We start from the raw sequence: 20,315 nt of genomic DNA, 5'->3' as shown, positions 1-20,315 counted from the left end.
CTGTGTGTGTGTGTGTGTGTGTGTGTGTGTGTGTGTGTGTGTGTGTGTGTGTGTGTGTGTGTGTGTGTGTGTGTGTGTGTGTGAGAGAGAGCGAGAGAGAGAGAGAGAGAGAGAGTAAAAGTACTGATATTGAAGACTGGTCTGCTTAACCATCAGTCTCTCTCAAACAGAACCACAAGCTGCAGAACAGACTGAACAGCAGCAGCACAGCCAAAACAGCTATCTGAATAATAATAACTCTCTGTAGGAGGGTATATGCCAACAGCAGGTTGGAAATTCTCATTACTTCTTCAACAAAAGGAAGATTTAATGATCAGAACTCCTCATAAACAACCCCAGACCTCTCTCTCTGTGGTCATGGTAGTGACCTCTCATAAACAACCCCACACCTCTCTCTCTGTGGTCATGGTTGTGACCTCTCATAAACAACCCCAGAACTCTCTCTCTGTGGTCAGAGCAGAGGAGTGTACAAGGACAGGATGGTTCAAAAAGCTCTGGTACAGACATAGACAGACAGTGAGCTGATGATGTTGACCTGAGGGTTCAGTGCTGCTGGGTAATTGGGCATTCATTTGTGTGTGTGATTCACCAGCTCAGAGAGCCCAGCGGTCACATCCTAAGCGACCAGAGAGAATGACTGTCCATCCGTGTTTCAAAGCACCAGAGAGAGAGAGAGAGAGAGACAGAGACACACACAGAGAGAGAGGGAGCGAGAGAGAGAGAGACAGAGCTGCTTTCCTTCCAGATTCAAAGAGCCTCTGTGGGTCTCTGGCAGCGCTGCTAACCCCAGGAGTCAGGTCCATCAGTTCAGTCTACAGTGCATAGAAAGACATTGTGCCAAAAAAACACATTGGCCTGCAGCCTAACAACATATCTTCTCTCCCAGACACTCTCACAAATTGTCTTCTTTCTCTCACACACACACACAGACACACACCCAATGTCCCGTTGACACCTCAGGCTGTGAGGTTGAGATATGTCAGGTCTGAGACTGACACTCGGCCCTGGAACGCATGAATCTCCTCTTCACTGAAAATGCTGTCTCACCAACCTGAGAAAGAGAGGAGGGAGATTGAGAGAAGTAAGAGGAGTCAAAGCCTAAAGGTGGGAAAAGTTATGAAAAGTTATCCAATGTTATATAAGTTAACTTCCGTGGACTACATAGCCTGAAATAGCTTGAATCTACTAAATCAACATTAACATCAAAACATACAGCATGGCCTCTATATTTAGAAATGTTTTTTTTAATGTTTTATTTAACTATTCAAGTCAGTTAAGAACAAATTCTTATTTTCAATGACCACCTAGGAACAGTGGGTTAACTGCCTTGTTCAGGGGCAGAACGACGGATTTTTACCTTGTCAGCTCGGGGATTCGATCTTGCAACATTTCGGTTACTAGTCCAACGCTCTAACCACTAGGCTACTTGCCGCCTGGCTAAATGCCTAACTGGAGTGTGTAGAGGGGTGTGGAGTGTCACTCACCCCACAGTCAGCTCGGTGAAGGCTGAGGGGCCACACACACAAAGACCTTTGACCCCTCAGGCCTAACCAGGAAGTCAGTCAGCATGGAGGCCTCAAACCGCCCCTTCCTGCCTGTCCAGGAATCACACGGCTCTGACAGAATATACTCCACCTGGAACCTGGAACCATAGAATAGAACAGAACAGAACCCATCACACGGCTCTGACAACACATACTACACCTAGAACCTGGAACCATAGGTTATATTCTGCTCCATTCTATCACATGGCTCTGACAGAACATACTCCACCTAGAACCTGGAACCATAGGTTCTATTCTGCTCCATTCTATCACATGGCTCTGACAGAACATACTCCACCTAGAACCTGGAACCATAGGTTCTATTCTGCTCCATTCTATCACATGGCTCTGACAGAACATACTCCACCTAGAACCTGGAACCATAGGTTCTATTCTGCTCCATTCTATCACATGGCTCTGACAGAACATACTCCACCTAGAACCTGGAACCATAGGTTCTATTCTGCTCCATTCTATCACATGGCTCTGACAGAACATACTCCACCTAGAACCTGGAACCATAGGTTCTATTCTGCTCCATTCTATTACATGGCTCTGACAGAACATACTCCACCTAGAACCTGGAACCATAGGTTCTATTCTGCTCTATTCTATGACATGGCTCTGACAGAACATACTCCACCTAGAACCTGGAACCATAGGTTCTATTCTGCTCTATTCTATTACATGGCTCTGACAGAACATACTCCACCTAGAACCTGGAACCATAGGTTCTATTCTGCTCTATTCTATTACATGGCTCTGACAGAACATACTCCACCTAGAACCTGGAACCATAGGTTCTATTCTGCTCTATTCTATTACATGGCTCTGACAGAACATACTCCACCTAGAACCTGGAACCATAGGTTCTATTCTGCTCTATTCTATTACATGGCTCTGACAGAACATACTCCACCTAGAACCTGGAACCATAGGTTCTATTCTGCTCTATTCTATTACATGGCTCTGACAGAACATACTCCACCTGGAACCATAGAATGTAAGAAACAAATGTATCTTCTGCCTTACCAATTGACAGACGGATCATCAGAACATACTGTACACTGACAGAGATCACGAGAGAGAACATTCTCTGCCTAGCAGCAAGACTACATGTACGTGTTAATGCTGCTTCACAGGTAATGGTTCACATGATAATCTAGTCAATATGGTAATGATGGGGAGTAGTCACACACCATGAAGACATGCAATCATAGACATCTGGAGCGGGCAAGAACGAACACACACACACACACACACTAATGATTAGATTCACCACAGAGGGTCAGTCTTGCTGACATTAACGCTGCCAACCTCAGAATGACCACACACCTCTCATCTTTAGCTGCGAGGCCGTCAAGTTCAGAGTGCCACAGGATGTCTCTTTCCTGTCTGTTGAAGAACATCAGCTTGGTTTTCCTAGAACACACAAAGATCTAACGCCGTCAGAACATCCTTGTCCTTTACAATGTATTCACATCCTCAGAAAGAGAACAATGACATCCTTGTCCTTTATAATGTATACACATCCTCAGAAAGAGAACAATGACAGCTTTGTCCTTTACAATGTATACACATCCTCAGAAAGAGAACAATGACATCCTTGTCCTTTATAATGTATACACATCCTCAGAAAGAGAACAATGACAGCTTTGTCCTTTACAATGTATACACATCCTCAGAAAGAGAACAATGACAGCTTTGTCCTTTACAATGTATACACATCCTCAGAAAGAGAACAATGACAGCTTTGTCCTTTACAATGTATACACATCCTCAGAAAGAGAACAATGACAGCTTTGTCCTTTACAATGTATACACATCCTCAGAAAGAGAACAATGACAGCTTTGTCCTTTACAATGTATACACATCCTCAGAAAGAGAACAATGACAGCTTTGTCCTTTACAATGTATACACATCCTCAGAAAGAGAACAATGACATCCTTGTCCTTTATAATGTATACACATCCTCAGAAAGAGAACAATGACAGCTTTGTCCTTTACAATGTATACACATCCTCAGAAAGAGAACAATGACAGCTTTGTCCTTTACAATGTATACACATCCTCAGAAAGAGAACAATGACAGCTTTGTCCTTTACAATGTTACACATCCTCAGAAAGAGAACAATGACAGCTTTGTCCTTTACAATGTATACACATCCTCAGAAAGAGAACAATGACAGCTTTGTCCTTTACAATGTATACACATCCTCAGAAAGAGAACAATGACATCCTTGTCCTTTATAATGTATACACATCCTCAGAAAGAGAACAATGACAGCTTTGTCCTTTACAATGTTACACATCCTCAGAAAGAGAACAATGACAGCTTTGTCCTTTACAATGTTACACATCCTCAGAAAGAGAACAATGACAGCTTTGTCCTTTACAATGTTACACATCCTCAGAAAGAGAACAATGACAGCTTTGTCCTTTACAATGTATACACATCCTCAGAAAGAGAACAATGACAGCTTTGTCCTTTACAATGTATACACATCCTTAGAAAGAGAACAATGACAGCTTTGCAATTGCACAGCCGTCAGAGTACAGCCTCCTTCAGTTTCTATTCAGTCACAAGTAGAAATGAAATACTCTGCATAACATATCGGAAAAAACGGGATCAACAATACAGCAGTATATTTGACAGGATATGCAGAATATTTTCCATACTGCTTATACCTTTCCAAGTCTTTCATATCTACATGAAGTGCTTAGGGGAAGGGGCTACACTAGTGGTTGTTTTTGGGTGGATCCATGACAGTGTATTTCACCTGACTGAGCCCAGGTCCTGGAGGGCCAATCGGATCACCCGAGCCATGGGCGTGAACCCCGTGCCGGCTGCTAACAGGTAGAGGTGAGTGACCTCACGCAGGAGGCGGAGACTGAATGGACCATCCGGGCTGCTGACAGACCACCTACCTCTGCAACCAGGGAAACCCATTAAGCTGAGAAACCACGCAAAAACAGATAACACATGTTTGTTTTTTAAAGAAGTACACAATCAGGATAGCTTTAATAATCAAATCAGATGTTAATGCGAGTGTAGCGAAATGCTTGTGCTTCTAGTTCCGACAATGCAGTAATAACCAACAAGTAATCTAGCTAACAATTCCAAAACTACTACCTTATAGACACAAATGTAAGGGGATAAAGAATATGTACATAAAGATATATGAATGAGTGATGGTACAGAGCGGCATAGGCAAGATACAGTAGATGGTATTGAGTACAGTATATACATATGAGATGAGTATGTAAACAAAGTGGCATAGTTAAAGTGGCTAGTTATACATGTATTACATAAAGATGCAGTAGATGATATAGAGTCGGGTATATACGTATACATATGAGATGAATAATGTAGGGTATGTAAACATTATATTAGGTAGCATTGTTTAAAGTGGCTAGTGATATATTTTACATCATTTCCCATCAATTCCCATTCAGTGTCTGTTCATTCCCTACCATCAGCTATCCATTTCCTCTTTCATGAGGTTTCTGTTTGTACTGTACAGCTAGTCTTTGTTATTAGGTGTTATCTAAATGTACTGTATATCAGTGAAAGGCACATGGTACCGTTGTAATGCAGAATGTTTTTCTTCTTTAACTGACTGACTGGGACATAAACATCCTCCATCTGTCCCAATGTAGCAGCTGGGCCAGCTGGGCCAGCATCGCCAGGCAACCACACACATCACTCAACACTAGGATATATTCAGGTAATGGGGGCCAGATTAGGACAATTACATAGCCTGAAGCTATGTCACTGAGTGTAGTTTACACAGAAAGATAAAGAAACATCTATTTTACTGTCCACTTCTGTGCAGATGGACTGGTAGGAGAAGGTCATGGATTTAGATTGTATTGATTCCACTGTTAAGAAGACAAGACAAAGGCCAGGGAATCTGATTCATTGGTACCCTGACTATGTAGAAGGCTGGACTCTGAGAAGAGGGGTCGAGATGATAGATGGGATAAAACAACCTGTTTATGAGTTTTTAAATAGAAACTAATTACACCATCAATCCTGTTTGGGAGCTGAGCAATCCCCCCCCCCCCCCCCGTAATTGATTTATCTGAATAGTGCCTACTTGTGCTGATGTATGAATATATATACACTGCTCAAAAAAATAAAGGGAACACTAAAATAACACATCCTAGATCTGAATGAATGGAATATTATTATTAATTTGGAGTCACACTCAAAATTAAAGTCGAAAACCACACTACCGGCCATCCAACTTTGATGTAATGTCCTTAAAACAAGTCAAAATTAGGCTCAGTAGTGTGTGTGGCCTCCACGTGCCTGTATGACCTCCCTACAACGCCTGGGCATGCGCCTCATGAGGTGGACTAAAGCATCCGCCAACCTGGACTAAAGCATCCGCCAACTCCTGGACAGTCTGTGGTGCAACGTGGCGTTGGTGGATGGAGCGAGACATGATGTCCCAGATGTGCTCAATTGGATTCAGGTCTGGGGAACGGGCGGGCCAGTCCATAGCATCAATGCCTTCCTCTTGCAGGAACTGCTGACACACTCCAGCCACATGAGGTCTAGCATCGTCTTGCATTAGGAGGAACCCAGGGCCAACCGCACCAGCATATGGTCTCACAAGGGGTCTGAGGATCTCATCTCGGTACCTAATGGCAGTCAGGCTACCTCTGGCGAGCACATGAAGGGCTGTGCGGCCCCCCAAAGAAATGCCACCCCACACCATGACTGACCCACCGCCAAACCGGTCATGCTGGAGGATATTGCAGGCAGCAGAACGTTTTCCACGGCATCTCCAGACTGTCACGTCTGTCACGTGCTCAGTGTGAACCTGCTTTCATCTGTGAAGAGCACAGGGCGCCAGTGGCGAATTTGCCAATCTTGGTGTTCTCTGGCAAATTCCAAACCCCCACCTGTGGACGTCGGGCCCTCATACCACCCCCATGGAGTCTGTTTCTGATCGTTTGAGCAGACACATGCACATTTGTGGCCTGCTGGACGTCATTTTGCAGGGCTCTGGCAGTGCTCCTCCTGCTCCTCCTTGCACAAAGGCGGAGGTAGCGGTCCTGCTGCTGGGTTGTTGCCCTCCTACGGCCTCCTCCACGTCTCCTGATGTACTGGCCTGTCTCCTGGTAGCGCCTCCATGCTCTGGACACTACGCTGACAGCCACAGTAAACCTTCTTGCCACAGCTTGCATTGATGTGCCATCCTGGATGAGCTGCACTACCTGTGCCACTTGTGTGGGTTGTAGACTCCGTCTCATGCTACCACTAGAGTGAAAGCACCGCCAGCATTCAAAAGTGACCAAAACATCAGCCAGGAAGCAAAGGAACTGAGAAGTGGTCTGTAGTCACCACCTGCAGAACCACTCCTTTATTGGGGGTGTCTTGCTAATTGCCTATAATTTCCACCTGTTGTCTATTCCATTTGCACAAGAGCATGTGAAATTTATTGTCAATCAGTGTTGCTTCCTAAGTGGACAGTTTGATTTCACAGAAGTGTGATTGACTTGGAGTTACATTGTGTTGTTTAAGTGTTCCCTTTATTTTTTGGAGCAGTATATATATATATATATATATACACATACATATACATATATATATATATATATATATATATATATATATATATATATATATATATATATATTTAAAAAAAGAGAGAGAGAGATGTGACAAAAGGATACAGGATGAAAGAGAGAGACGAGGAAAAAAGATAGGGTCCAACTAGGGCTGTGATGATTACAGAATTTTAGGAAACAATTCATTGTCATGCAAATGACCACAGTCATTGTCATAGTTGAGCTTGTGTGGCCCCTTGAGCTTGTAATGGATCTTTGAAAATTAGCTATGACATACATACTAAATACAACAGCATTGGTGACACCCCTATCTCAAAAACGAATGGTTTGGACCGCTTGAAACGTTTGGAAATGAAGCTTCTCCTCCTGGCAGTGCAGTTCTGCTCATAAAATGACTACCAAATGTACCCATTTCATGTAAAAATACAATTATCTACTTGAATATAAAAGTTGATAATTGTCCATAATTGCTGGTTCCACTATTATAATCTGACATTTAATACTCAAAATACATAATGAGACTAGAATTGCAAAGTGCTACTATTAATCATAAGTATATCCCTAATCACAATGGTAAGAGTATAGTCCTCCCTGTGAATGTTAACGTCATAATCATGTTATTACTAAAGGTCATGTAAATGCAGTACCCTATCACAATCAATGCTTGTTTTTTATTTGAATCGACACACAGCAGTCAAGAACTTCTGTCACCTAGTCTACTTGTGTACGCAGCAGGCAAACATGTAAATGAGTTTATGGTAAACAAAAGGTTATCTAATCAATCCTGGTTGGAAGAAAAATGAATTTCCCTCCGGTTTCTGACGTGCTAATTTTTATTTCATGTTGTTGTTGTTGCCAACCTTGCTCACTTATCTGAGACATTAGTATTCCACAGCGCGGGTAAACCACCTGCAGATTGACGTACACTTGATCTCTATATATATATATGACTATTCCACTTACATATGAACACACAGCACATGAACACACAGAAACAAACGCACGCACGCACGCACACACACACAAACAAAACTCACACAACCTACTCACTAACAACCTTATATTTCTTTACTTTACTCTTATTATTATCTATCCGGGTGCCTACTCTCTTTACCTTGCCTTCATGTATATATCAACCTCAAGTAGCTCGTACCTCTGCACATTGATCTGGTGCTCCCTGTATATAGCTCCCCATTGATCTGGTACTCCCTGTATATAGCTCCCCATTGATCTGGTACTCCCTGTATATAGCTCCCCATTGATCTGGTACTCCCTGTATATAGCTCCCCATTGATCTGGTACTCCCTGTATATACAGTGGGGGGGGAAAGTATTTAGTCAGCCACCAATTGTGCAAGTTCTCCCACTTAAAAGATGAGAGAGGCCTGTAATTTCCATCATAGGTACACTTCAACTATGACAGACAAAATGAGAAGAAAAAAAATCCAGAAAATCACATTGTAGGATTTTTTTATGAATTTATTTGCAAATTATGGTGGTACGAGAGGGACAGACAGGGTGATAGAGATATAGAGGGTGATAGCGATATAGAGGGTTTAGTGGAAATGGGCACAGTGTTTATTTCCTCTGGTTGACACAGTCAATATTTCCCTCCAACATTAATAAGCCAGTGATAAACACTGGACACTAATTGTGTCAAGTCCTCCAGGCTGGAACACAGATGGAGAAATAAGCCTTGAGAGCAATCAATAATATAATTACAGCCGATAATGGACTAGGTCTGTGATGGTCATGGAACGCACATTTTCTCTTCCTCCTCTTCGCTCCTGACTGCATGTGCTGTGTAGTGCTGCGGTGGGGGGGTCATTGCCTATGCAACCAAATACTAATTTGCTACAACACCTTGCTTGTTTCAGCAAGGAGCAAAAGTTTCATCACATCGTTAATAGTCCATGTTACGGCAGAAATGGACTCAACAGCACAAATGTCGGCCGTCCCGTCTTCAGTCAGCTGTTCGTTTAACACCAAAATAAATAAATAACTAGGGTACAGAATAGCATTGTGACAAATGTAAAAAATGTCTTAACGTTAAAACTGCAATTTTTATTGTTTAAACAATAAGAAAATCATAAAACTATTCACAATGCAGATATGGTGCTGCATATGACCGCCAGCGGGCAATGCAGTTAAAACTACCGCAGTCATGGCAACCCATAGACTGTAAAAGATATGGACAAAGCCATCAATGACATCACCCCATTGTTTCCTATGAGAATGCTCAGTGAAGCATTTGAAGATCAGAAAGTGTATTTTCAGCAAGTCACCATCTTGCATCATGGAGGACTTTTTGAATCATTGCATGTGCAGTTTGAGCTAGTCTAAGTGACGTTGCAGGCTAGCTCAGTGCTGCCTCCTCTCATTAACCTCTTGAAACTAGGGGGCACTATTCTCATTTTTGGAAAAATAACGTTCCCAAAGTAAACAGGCTATTTTTCAGGACCAGATAATAGAATATGCATATAATTGACAGCTTAGGATAGAAAACACTCTAAAGTTTCCAAAACTGTAAAAATATTGTCTGTGAGTATAACAGAACTGATATTGCAGGCGAAAGCCTGAGAAAAACACAATCAGGAAGTGACTCTTATTTAGAAACCTTTGCGTTCCTATGCGTCCCTATTGAGCAGTGAAAGGGATATCAACCAGACTCCTTTTTCTATAGCTTCCCTAATGTGTCTAGTGTCACAAGACATAGTTTCAGGCTTTTATTTTGAAAAATGAGCGTGAGCGACAACATTGCGTCAGTAGTCACCTGGTGGCTCTCAGAGTGATATGTGCGTAATAGACAAATGCGGCCATTGTTTCTCTCGCTCCTACTAAGAAGCCAACTGACCCGGTTGATATATTATCGAATAGATATTTGAAAAACACCTTGAGGTTTGATTATAAAAAACGTTTGCCATGTTTCTGTAAATATTATGGATCTAATTTGGAATATTTGTCGGCATTGTCGTGACCGCAATTTCCGGTCGATTTCTCAGCCAAACGTGAAGACCAAACGGAGCTATTTCGGCTACAAAAATAATCTTTATGGAAAAAAGGAACATTTGCTATCTAACTGGGAGTCTCGTGAGTGAAAACATCCGAAGCTCAAAGGTAAACAATTTAATTTGATTGCTTTTCTAATTTGTGACCAAGATGCCTGCTGCTAGCTAGGCATAATGCTATGCTAGGCTACCGATAAACTTACAAATGTTTGTCTTGCTTTGGCTGGAAAGCATAATTTCAAAATCTGAGATGACAGGGTAATTAACAAAAGGCTAAACTGTGTTTCAATATATTTCACTTGTGATTTCATGAATATGAATATTTTCTAGTAATATTTTTTGTCCGTTGCGTTATGCTAATTAGTGTCAGTTGATGACAATTCTCCCGGATCCGGGAGCGGTAGTTCCAAGATTAAGTATCTCTGGTTGAAAGCCGACCGAGGTACTGCAGGCTGCCATTAGCAACTACAGTTGAAGTCGGACGTTTACATACGCTTGGGTTGTTGCCCCCCCAGACAGATTATTTCACTTATAATTCACTGTATCACAATTCCAGTTGGTCAGAAGTTTACATACACTAAGTTGACTGCGCCTGTAAACAGCTTGAAAAATTCCAGAAAATGATGTCATGGCTTTAGAAGTTCTGATAGGCTAATTGACAAAATTTGAGTCAATTGGAGGTGTACTTGTGGATGTATTTCAAGGCCTACCTTCAAACTCAGTGCCTCTTTGCTTGACATCATGGGAAAATCAAAAGAAATCAGCCAAGACCTCAGAAAACTAATTGTGGACCTCCACAAGTCTAGTTCATCCTTAGGAGCAATTTCCAAATGCCTGAAGGTACCACGTTCATCTGTACAAACAATAGTACATAAGTATAAACACCATAGGACCACACAGCCGTCACACCGCTCAGAAAGGAGACGCGTTCTGTCTCCTAGAGATGATCTCAGAACAACAGCAAAGGACCTTGTGAAGATGCTGGAGGAAACAGGTACAAAAGTATCTATATCCACAGTAAAATGAGTCCTATATTGACATAACCTGAAAGGCCGCTCAGCAAGGAAGTAGCCACTGCTCCAAAACCGCCATAAAAGAAATCCAGACTACGGTTTGCAACTGCACATGGGGACAAAGATCATACTTTTTGAAGAAATGTCCTCTGGTCTGATGAAACAGAAATATAACTGTTTGGCCATAATGACCATCGTTATGTTTGGAGAAAAAAGGGGGATGCTTGCAAGCCGAAGAACACCATCCCAACCGTGGCAGCATTATGTTGTGGGGGTGCTTTGCTGCAGGAAGGACTGGTGCACTTCACAAAATAGATGGCAACATGAGGAAGAAAGATTATGTGGATATATTGAAGCAACATCTCAAGACATCAGTCAGGAAGTTAAAGCTTGGTCACAAATGAGTCTTCCAAATGAACAATGACGCCAAGCATACTTCCAAAGTTGTGGCAAAATGACTTAAGGAAAACAAAGTCAAGGTATTGGAGTGGCCATCACAAAGCCCTGACCTCTATCCCATAGACGATTTGTGGGCAGAACTGAAAAAGCGTGTGCGAGCAAGGAGGCCTACAAACCTGACTCAGTTACACCAGCTCTGTCAGGAGGAATGGGCCAAAATTCACCCAACTTATTGTGGGAAGCTTGTGTAAGGCTACCCGAAACATTTGACCCCAAGTTAAACAATTTAAAGGAAATGCTACCAAATACTAATTGAGTGTATGTAAATGTCTGACCCTCTGGGAATGTGATGAAAGAAATAAAAGCTGAAATAAATCATTCTCTCTACTATTATTCTGACATTTCACATTCTTAAAATAAAGTGGTGATCCTAACTGTCCTAAGACAGGGAATTTTTACTAGGATAAAATGTCAGAAATTGTGGAAAAACTGAGCTTAAATGTATTTGGCTAAGGTGTATGTAAACCTCTGACTTCAACTGTAAATTATCCTTCTGTGTGCGATTTTAAATCGGTTCAAGGACATACATCTGGTGAAATAGGATCAATTATTGGTACCATGGTCGTGCACAGTTATTTTTTAATATAACCATGAATATTGACCAGAAAGATTGCCATTTCCCCATTCGCTATAATGGGGGATCCTGTTTTCTGGAAACAATGCCTCCAGTATTACGGTTGGCCTTTAACTTGAAGTCCTCAATGCGAGGTGGCAGTTGTTCTCCCCTGTAGCTACCAGACAGCCCTCACCTTACTGCTGCACCCACTCAGCAACAATGGTAGTTCATGACATTCTTAGGATCTCTGCTGTGTGCCTCCATGTTCTGAGTGGTCAGTACATGGGACTTCCTTTCAGGGCTGGGCGATATGGCCAAAATATCACATTTTTGACGGTATGAAGGTATTTTATGTTGTTGAATAATAAAAGTTCTAAATATGCTTTAAGAGTAGTGAGTGATCCTAGGGTGGCAACACAAATTATAAGTGATTTCAATGGGACTTTCTCCATTCTGATTGTTATATACTATTCAATCCAACTTCAAACAAAAATAATGTTCAGCATTTTCATACCTTTCCTGCACTCTTGTTATAATTTCCACACTGTGCCATGCAAGGCTGCATAATATGGTCAAAAGATATAGGCCTAGTTAATTGGTGAACTGCTGGAATAGAATGACTATAGTTGGAATATAGTGGGCAGCACCTTGAATACATTGTTGTTTGACATGACAACAAATGAATAAGCCTGCCAGGGAGGAACAATTGACCGGGTAGGAACCAAAGTGTTGGTCAGTGTTTCCAGGGGACCCTAATTAGATGTTACATTACATGTTTTCAAATTAAATCAAAGTTTATTTGTCACGTGCGCCAAATACAACAAATACAACCTTAAGAAATAAAACAGCAAAAAAAAACTGTCTATATACAGTAGCGAGGCTGGGTGGGTGGCAGGACACAATGCAGATAGCCCGGTTAGCCAATGTGCGGGAGCACTGGTTGGTCGGCCCAATTGAGGTAGTATGTACATGAATGTACAGTTAAAGTGACTATGCATATATGATAAACAGAGAGTAGCAGCAGCGTAAAAGAGGGGTTGGGGGGTGGAACACAATGCAAATAGTCTGGGTAGCCATTTGATTACCTGTTCAGGAGCCTTATGGCTTGGGGGTAAAAACTGTTGAGAAGCCTTTTTGTCCTAGACTTGGCACTCCGGTACAGCTTGCCATGCGGTAGCAGAGAGAACAATCTATGACTGGGGTGGCTGGGGTCTTTGACAGTTTTTAGGGCCTTCATCTGACACCGCCTGGTGTAGAGGTCCTGGAAGGCAGGCAGCTTAGCCCCAGTGATGTACTGGGCTGTACGCACTACCCTCTGTAGCGCTTTGCGGTCAGAGGCCGAGCAATTGCCATACCAGGCAGTGATGCAACCAGTCAGGATGCTCTCGATGTTGCAGCTGAAGAACCTTTGGAGGATCTCAGGACCCATGCCAAATCTTTTTAGTTTCCTGAGTTTCCTGACGGGGGAATAGGCTTTGTTGTGTCCTCTTCACGAGAAACACCGTTTTCATGCCACTTCGATACATCTACGACCAGAAGTTACTTTTTCGCAGCACGTTAGGAGAACTTACGCAGCAGATTAGGATAATTCATGCAGCAGGTTAGGAGACTGAGGTTAAGGTTAGGAAAAGGGTTAGCAAAAAACTCTCCTAACCTGCAAAGAAAATCACATCTGGCCGTAGCTGTATCGAAGTGGCGTGAAAAGAGTGCGTCACAGTTGTTTTACCTAATGTAGCTAGCTAACATATTCATGCTTCACCTATTCACCTCTGAGTTAGAAGATAACGTTGCACAAACAACATGCTTATCGAGGCCTACACCAGCACTGGTACCTAGTGATGGGGAAACAAAGCTAATTCCAGTAAATTACTTCCTAGTACACTGCTTAGTGATTTCAACGCATGCCTTGGAGCCATACAGGTCTTCACTGCTGTCACGTCCCTGTCATTTTCCCAACTGTTAACAACGATGAAGTTCAGAGCGCTTTATATCCGTGGCAAATCATTTGAAAGATGCATATCTCCTCCTACTAAAGTTACAGCATTATTGCGTTAGGCATGTTCCCTTTATGATGATGATGATCGAGACCTGTTAGTGCTAGGTGTGATAAACTGTAAATCACAGTGCAGTTATGGGAGGAAATAAGAAAAATATATAATAATAAACCTAGTTTTCCGGTTAAGATGCCAACTTGGTTTAAACGTTCACACCCCTAGTACAGGATGGTTAGGGAGAAAGAGAGAGAGTATGGCTGTAATAGATGGATAAAAGAAAGGAGATTGAAAGAGGCGGCTACGACAAGTCATGTCAGAAAACAGCTCCCTGGCATAGTGGACAGTCAAAGGAAGCTGCGACTTACGTTGACGCAGCATCTAGGACATTTTCCCCAGAAGAACTTCCACCCGTAGAACACCATCTTGCAGGTCAACTATGGTACAGCCAGAGCTGGGGAGCTGAGATAGGAGAGGGGGTAAAATAGTGGAGAGAAAATAAGGGAGAAGAAGGAAAGAGGGGAGAGAAAAGAGGGGTGGGGAGTGAGGTTAAAGAACAATTGCTGCACGTTCTGTCTCACATTTCACTCAAATCTTGCCATTTAAAATTTGCAAAGTGGGATGTTTACCTTCCGTTTGGTGTAAACCACAATATTGACTGTGACATCAGTTTGAAACCAGTCATACCTAAAAAATAAAAATGTACAGATACAGTATGTTCATTACCTTCTCACATCTATCTATCACACCTCACATCATCCAGTCTGTCAAAATTCTCAATATCATAACAGTTGTTCTTGTTGTTTTGTGAGCGTACCTGGGCCGGGCGTACCTGGGTTGGGGTGGTGGCGGGGCGGCTGAGGGTTGCAGTGATGAGGAGGGTGAGGGAGGGGTGAGGAAAGCAGGAGGGAGCATGGAGGTGGGCGGAGGAGGGGGGGCTAGACCTGAGGGGAGAGAGAGAGAGAGACAAGAGTAAGGACTCTGATTTCAGCCACACATAATATAGAACACCCACACACAAATACCAGACAGTACAGAACAATCAGAGGGCTTTTAGTGCATTATTCTTATTGTTATTTTGTACATTACCATTTAAATGAGTGATGCTGTCCTTTATCACAGACTGAGCTGTGGAGACAAATTAGAAAGGGTCAAAAAACATCCTGCATGAAAGAGAGACTACGGTGCATTAAAGTCCTGAGACTGAGGGATGGTGTGTTACTGTACCTTTGAGAGCAGTGCTGGCCTTCAGAGCCATCCTCCCTACCAGACACTCCTTTAACATGGACTCATAGTTCACCCACCGGTGGATCTGCTCATATGGCCACAGATACAGGGACAAAGGGAGAAAGTGAGCAAAAGAGCTTAGACACACAAGGCATCATAACACAAAGGTGCGTTAATGTTTTGAACTTGTGTGTTTTAACATGTGAACTTCCAAGGTAGTCCTTTAACTCGGGAGAGTCCAATGAGAGCTGACCTGGTCAAAAAGGTCTGTTCCGTATATCCCAGCTGCCTTCATCAGTTCCTCTTCTCCTCCAGGGTGGAAATCCATGTAGAGGCTTACATTATAAACCATGCCTGAGACACACACAGGAAATAACAGTATTTATTCACAAAATACTCACAAAATTCACAATACATTTTTAATTGTAAATTGCTAAATAAGCAATTCACAATAAAAAAAATGTATTAAATATCTGTATATTAGGGCTAACTCGTGTATGCGGGCCCACTCACACCGACAAATATAACAGTGAAATCAGCAAATACATTAAAAGAAATGGTTATGAATGATTAAACTATGATTGAACTATTTGTAATGTATGGTGTTGAGGGGGAGTTGAAGGCTGTGCCCAGCCTCCAATGCTTTCTATAGAAAGCCTTCTCGGATAATAAAGACACATGCCCTACTCAAAGACATTATCCCAACAAACACAACATTTTCCTCCCAACATAAGGACATAGCCACGCTGTAGCCAGGTGAGTTACTGACGCTGAAAACAGACACAGTCTCAAGGAAAACACTGTGTATGAGAGGAGAAGGTATGTACACCACAGGGAACCTGCATTTGTGTATACAATCACCAATAACTGTCTTATAGCCTACTGATATTAAATTGGTTAGCTAATGCCTTCATCACACATCCCTATGGGAGTGCTGATGAGTGCGATCAACAAATCTGAAAACATGAATAACAATGAGACATGATGATAATGGCATCAGCATATGGTTGTGTAATTGCATATTTCTTCTCTACAACCTAATGCTGCTGCTGGGTGTTGTTATAAGGACTGATTATCAAATAAGTCATAAAAAAGGATTGCTGTATGCCAAGCATATGTGAGTGTATGAGTTTGGGTAAGAGAGAGAGGTATAGGGAGGGAAGAGAGAAAGAGATGAATACAACAGAAGGGAGGGCACCCCTGTTCTGCTCTGAATCACAAGAAGTGGACAGAGTCCTAGAGACTAAAGCCTGCATAATCTTCCTTCACAGCAAATGCAATTAAGCTTTATTACTCAATGTCCTTTGACAAATGAACCCACTCCATGACTACCAATGTGTGCATTTAATCTCAATGACGCACATGTGGAAATGAGAGGATGAAATGTGTTAGATTTCTTCCGGGAAGTGATTCCTCACGAAACGCAGACAAAAAAAGACCATGATTTAGGGGATTTTCACTCTATGTAATCCATATACAGTGCCTTCGGAAAGTATTCAGACCCCTTGACTTTTTCCACATTTTGTTACGTCACAGCCTTATTCTAAAATGGATTACATGTTTTTTTCCCTCATCAATCTACACACAGTACCAGATAATTACAAAGTAAAAACGGGTTTGTAGAAATGCATTACAAATACAAAACTGAAACATCACGTTTACGTAAGTATTCAGACCCTTTACTCAGTACTTTTTTGAAGCACCTTTGGCAGCGATTACAGCCTTGGGTCTCCTTGGGTATGACGCTACAAGCTTGGCACACCTGTATTTGGGGAGTTTCTCCCATTCTTCTCTGCAGATCCTCTCAAGCTATGTCAAGTTGGATGGGGAGTGTCGCTGCACAGCTATTTTCAGGTCTCTCCGGAGATATTTGATCGAGTTCAAGTCCGGGCTCTGGCTGGGCTACTCAAGGACATTCAGAGACTTGTCCCAAAGCCACTCCTGCGTTGTCTTGGCCTTGTGCTGAGGGTCTTTGTCCTGTTGGAAGGTCAACCTTCACCCCAGTCTGAAGTCTTGAGCACTCTGGAGCAGGTTTTCCTCAAGGATCTCTCTTTTCCTCGATCCTGACTAGTCTCCCAGTCCCTGCGGCTGAAAAACATCCCCACAGCATGATGCTGCCACCACCATGCTTCATCGTAGGGATGGTGGCAGGTTTCCTCCAGATGAACTCCAAAGAGTTCAATCTTGGTTTCATCAGATCAGAGAATCTTGTTTCTCATGGTCTGAGAGTCCTTTCTGTGCCTTTTGGCAAACACCAAGTTCCTGTCATGTGCTTTTTACTGAGGAGTGGCTTCCGTCTGGCCACTCTACCATAAAGGCCTGATTGGTGGAGTGCTGATGAGATGTTTGTCCTTCTGGAAGGTTATCCCATCTCAACAGAGTGACCATCAGTTTCTTGGTCAGGGAGGTGACAAAGCCCCCCCCCCCCCCCCCCCCCCCCGATTGCTTAGTTTGGCCGGTCGATCAGCTGTAGGAAGAGTCTTGGTGGTTCCAAACTTCTTCCATTTAAGAATGATGGAGGCCACTGTGTTCTTGGGGACATTCAATGCAGCAGACTTTTTGGGGTACCAATCCCCAAAAAGGATTGGTGTCTCGACACAATCCTGTCTCGGAGCTCCACAGATAATTCCTTTCGACCTCATGGCTTGGTTTTGGCTCTGACATGAATTGTCAACTGAGGGACCTCATATAGACAGGTGTGTGCCTTTCCAAATCATGTCCAATAAATTGAATTTACCACAGGTTGACTCCAATCAAATTGTAGAAACATCTCAAGGATGATCAATGGAAACAGGATGCACCCGAGCTCAATGTTGAGCCTCATAGGAAAGGGTCTAAATAATTATTTAAATAAGATATGTCTTATATTTTTTATACATTTGCAAACATTTCTTCGAACCTATTTCACTATGTAATCCATTTTATAATAAGGCTGTAACGTAACAAAATGCACTGTAATAGTCCTTTGGAGAAAGGATTGTTGACAGACTTGACATAAAACCATAATTGAGAAATTATTTATCAAAGTTAGCATATTTTGTCCTAACTTAGGCCTCCTTTAAGACTCCATAGTGCTACAAAGCAAACATTGGTGTCATATGAAGCTTTACCACTTGCTCTGTAATATGAGTAGCATTTTTATTTCAGTAACTTTTTCTTTACATTAACTTATGAGTATTGAAAAATATAAACATATAAACATGATATTGAAATTGCCAAATGTTTTAATATATGGTTGAACATAATATACTCTACAGACTTAGCAAAGTTCCAGAGTGGGACTCTGCTACTTTAAGAGTTATGACCCAATTTGTAAGCATTAACAAAAGAGTGAATTTGAAAAATGATTCAAAATGGTGATTTGCAGGATGTGCAATGATACAAGTAAAAGGAGGGCTGTGATTGGTTACAATGCTGAACTAAGCCAATTTTTAAAAAAGGGCCATAACTTTAAAACTAGCAGAGATCCCAGTCTGGAACTTTGATATGCCTGTAGAGTATATAACATTCAACAATATATTGCATTTTTAAACATTTTCTATATTCATGTTGTATGATTAAATACTCATAAATGAATGCAAAATACTACTCATATTACAGAGCAAGTGGTAAAGCTTCATATGAAATACATTTTTGCTTTGTATTGCAGCATTGACAGGTTAAACATTATTGGCTATTAAAGGAGGCCTGGGCAAGGCAAAATGTAATAAATATGCCACCTTTGATTAACTATTTCTCAATTATGGTTTTAGATACACATATCAAATACAATCTTTCCTTGGATTACATTTCGTAAAAATCCCCCAAATCATGGGATTTGTTTTGTCTGGGTTTTGTGAGGAATCATTCAATTAGGACTACAGAAGGTGGAGAGAAGAATTGTGTACAGATAGTATGTGGCTACTGTGTGTGTGTGTACTTTTCACATTTATTTTCCTGAACAATTTAAGTAATAGCACAGTTTCTCCAACTCTAGCCCTGGAGAGGCATTGAGCCCTTGATTAGTTAAATCTAGTGTGTTAGTACTGGGCTTAAACAAAAACCTACAAAACGCCAGGACCAGTGTTGTGTGTGTGTGTGTGTGTGTGTGTGTGTGTGTATACAGTATAAGGCTAGCTTGTGTCACCTCGTATGCAGGTCCAACAGTCGCCCGTATGTTGTGTTTTTGCAGCTCCTCCTCTGTGACGTCTATGAGTCTACCTCTCATCCCTGTCAGGTCCCGGACGCTCTTAGCCACACGGATCCAGTCCATCAGACTGTGGCCAGGCTTCAATGCTGCCTGAAACAACATGGAAGAACAGCCCTCACAGATCGCGACTCTTCGAAAGCAGGCCAAATTCTGAAGGAATCCTGTATAAGACGGGCCTTCGATTAACACACGGCAAAGGACAAACTCTTAGGGTTGTGAACCACTGTGAAATTATGTTTCCGTTGTGTCACAAGAAACACATTTCCCTGAAGTGACACTAGTTGAGTAATTTAGCTAGCTAACTGGCTAGCACCCGGAAGAGCAATTTCACAACAAAACGCCCAAATATGTCCATAATATCAGACATATGAAATAACCGGTGAGATGGATCTCGACCGAACAAAATTACACTTACAATAAATACATTTTTCGTCTAAAAAATATTTGACTATGTAAACAACACCTATTTGGTGTCAAAAACTACATTCCCGCGGTAGCTGCAGATGATGATGAAATGGTCAAACCACTTAAAGTAAAACTGTATCCAAAATACCTAGAGCGCCATCTAGTGTAAAGATACATCTCAACAGTCGCCCTGATACAGTACAAAGCGCCCAGAAAAGTTCAGAAGACGATGTAAATAAATGTAAAATATGTATGTTTTTATAGGGTATCTTTTTTGGCAATATAAATGTGAGTATTTGGAAATGCTAATACGATAACTTAGAACACGTGGCCTACCTG

General features: G+C 41.9%; 1 pseudogene; it reads right to left on the bottom strand.

Moving 5' to 3' along the window:
• Positions 1–979: 979 nt before the first annotated feature.
• LOC110534557 lies at positions 980–20,093 on the bottom strand (annotated as a pseudogene).
• Positions 20,094–20,315: the final 222 nt, after the last annotated feature.

Source organism: Oncorhynchus mykiss, chromosome 2 (genome assembly GCF_013265735.2).
Source record: "Oncorhynchus mykiss isolate Arlee chromosome 2, USDA_OmykA_1.1, whole genome shotgun sequence".
In the NCBI taxonomy this organism is placed as follows: domain Eukaryota; kingdom Metazoa; phylum Chordata; class Actinopteri; order Salmoniformes; family Salmonidae; genus Oncorhynchus; species Oncorhynchus mykiss.
The sequence above is the reverse complement of the archived record's forward strand: the minus strand, read 5'-3'. Positions and strand labels throughout refer to the sequence as shown.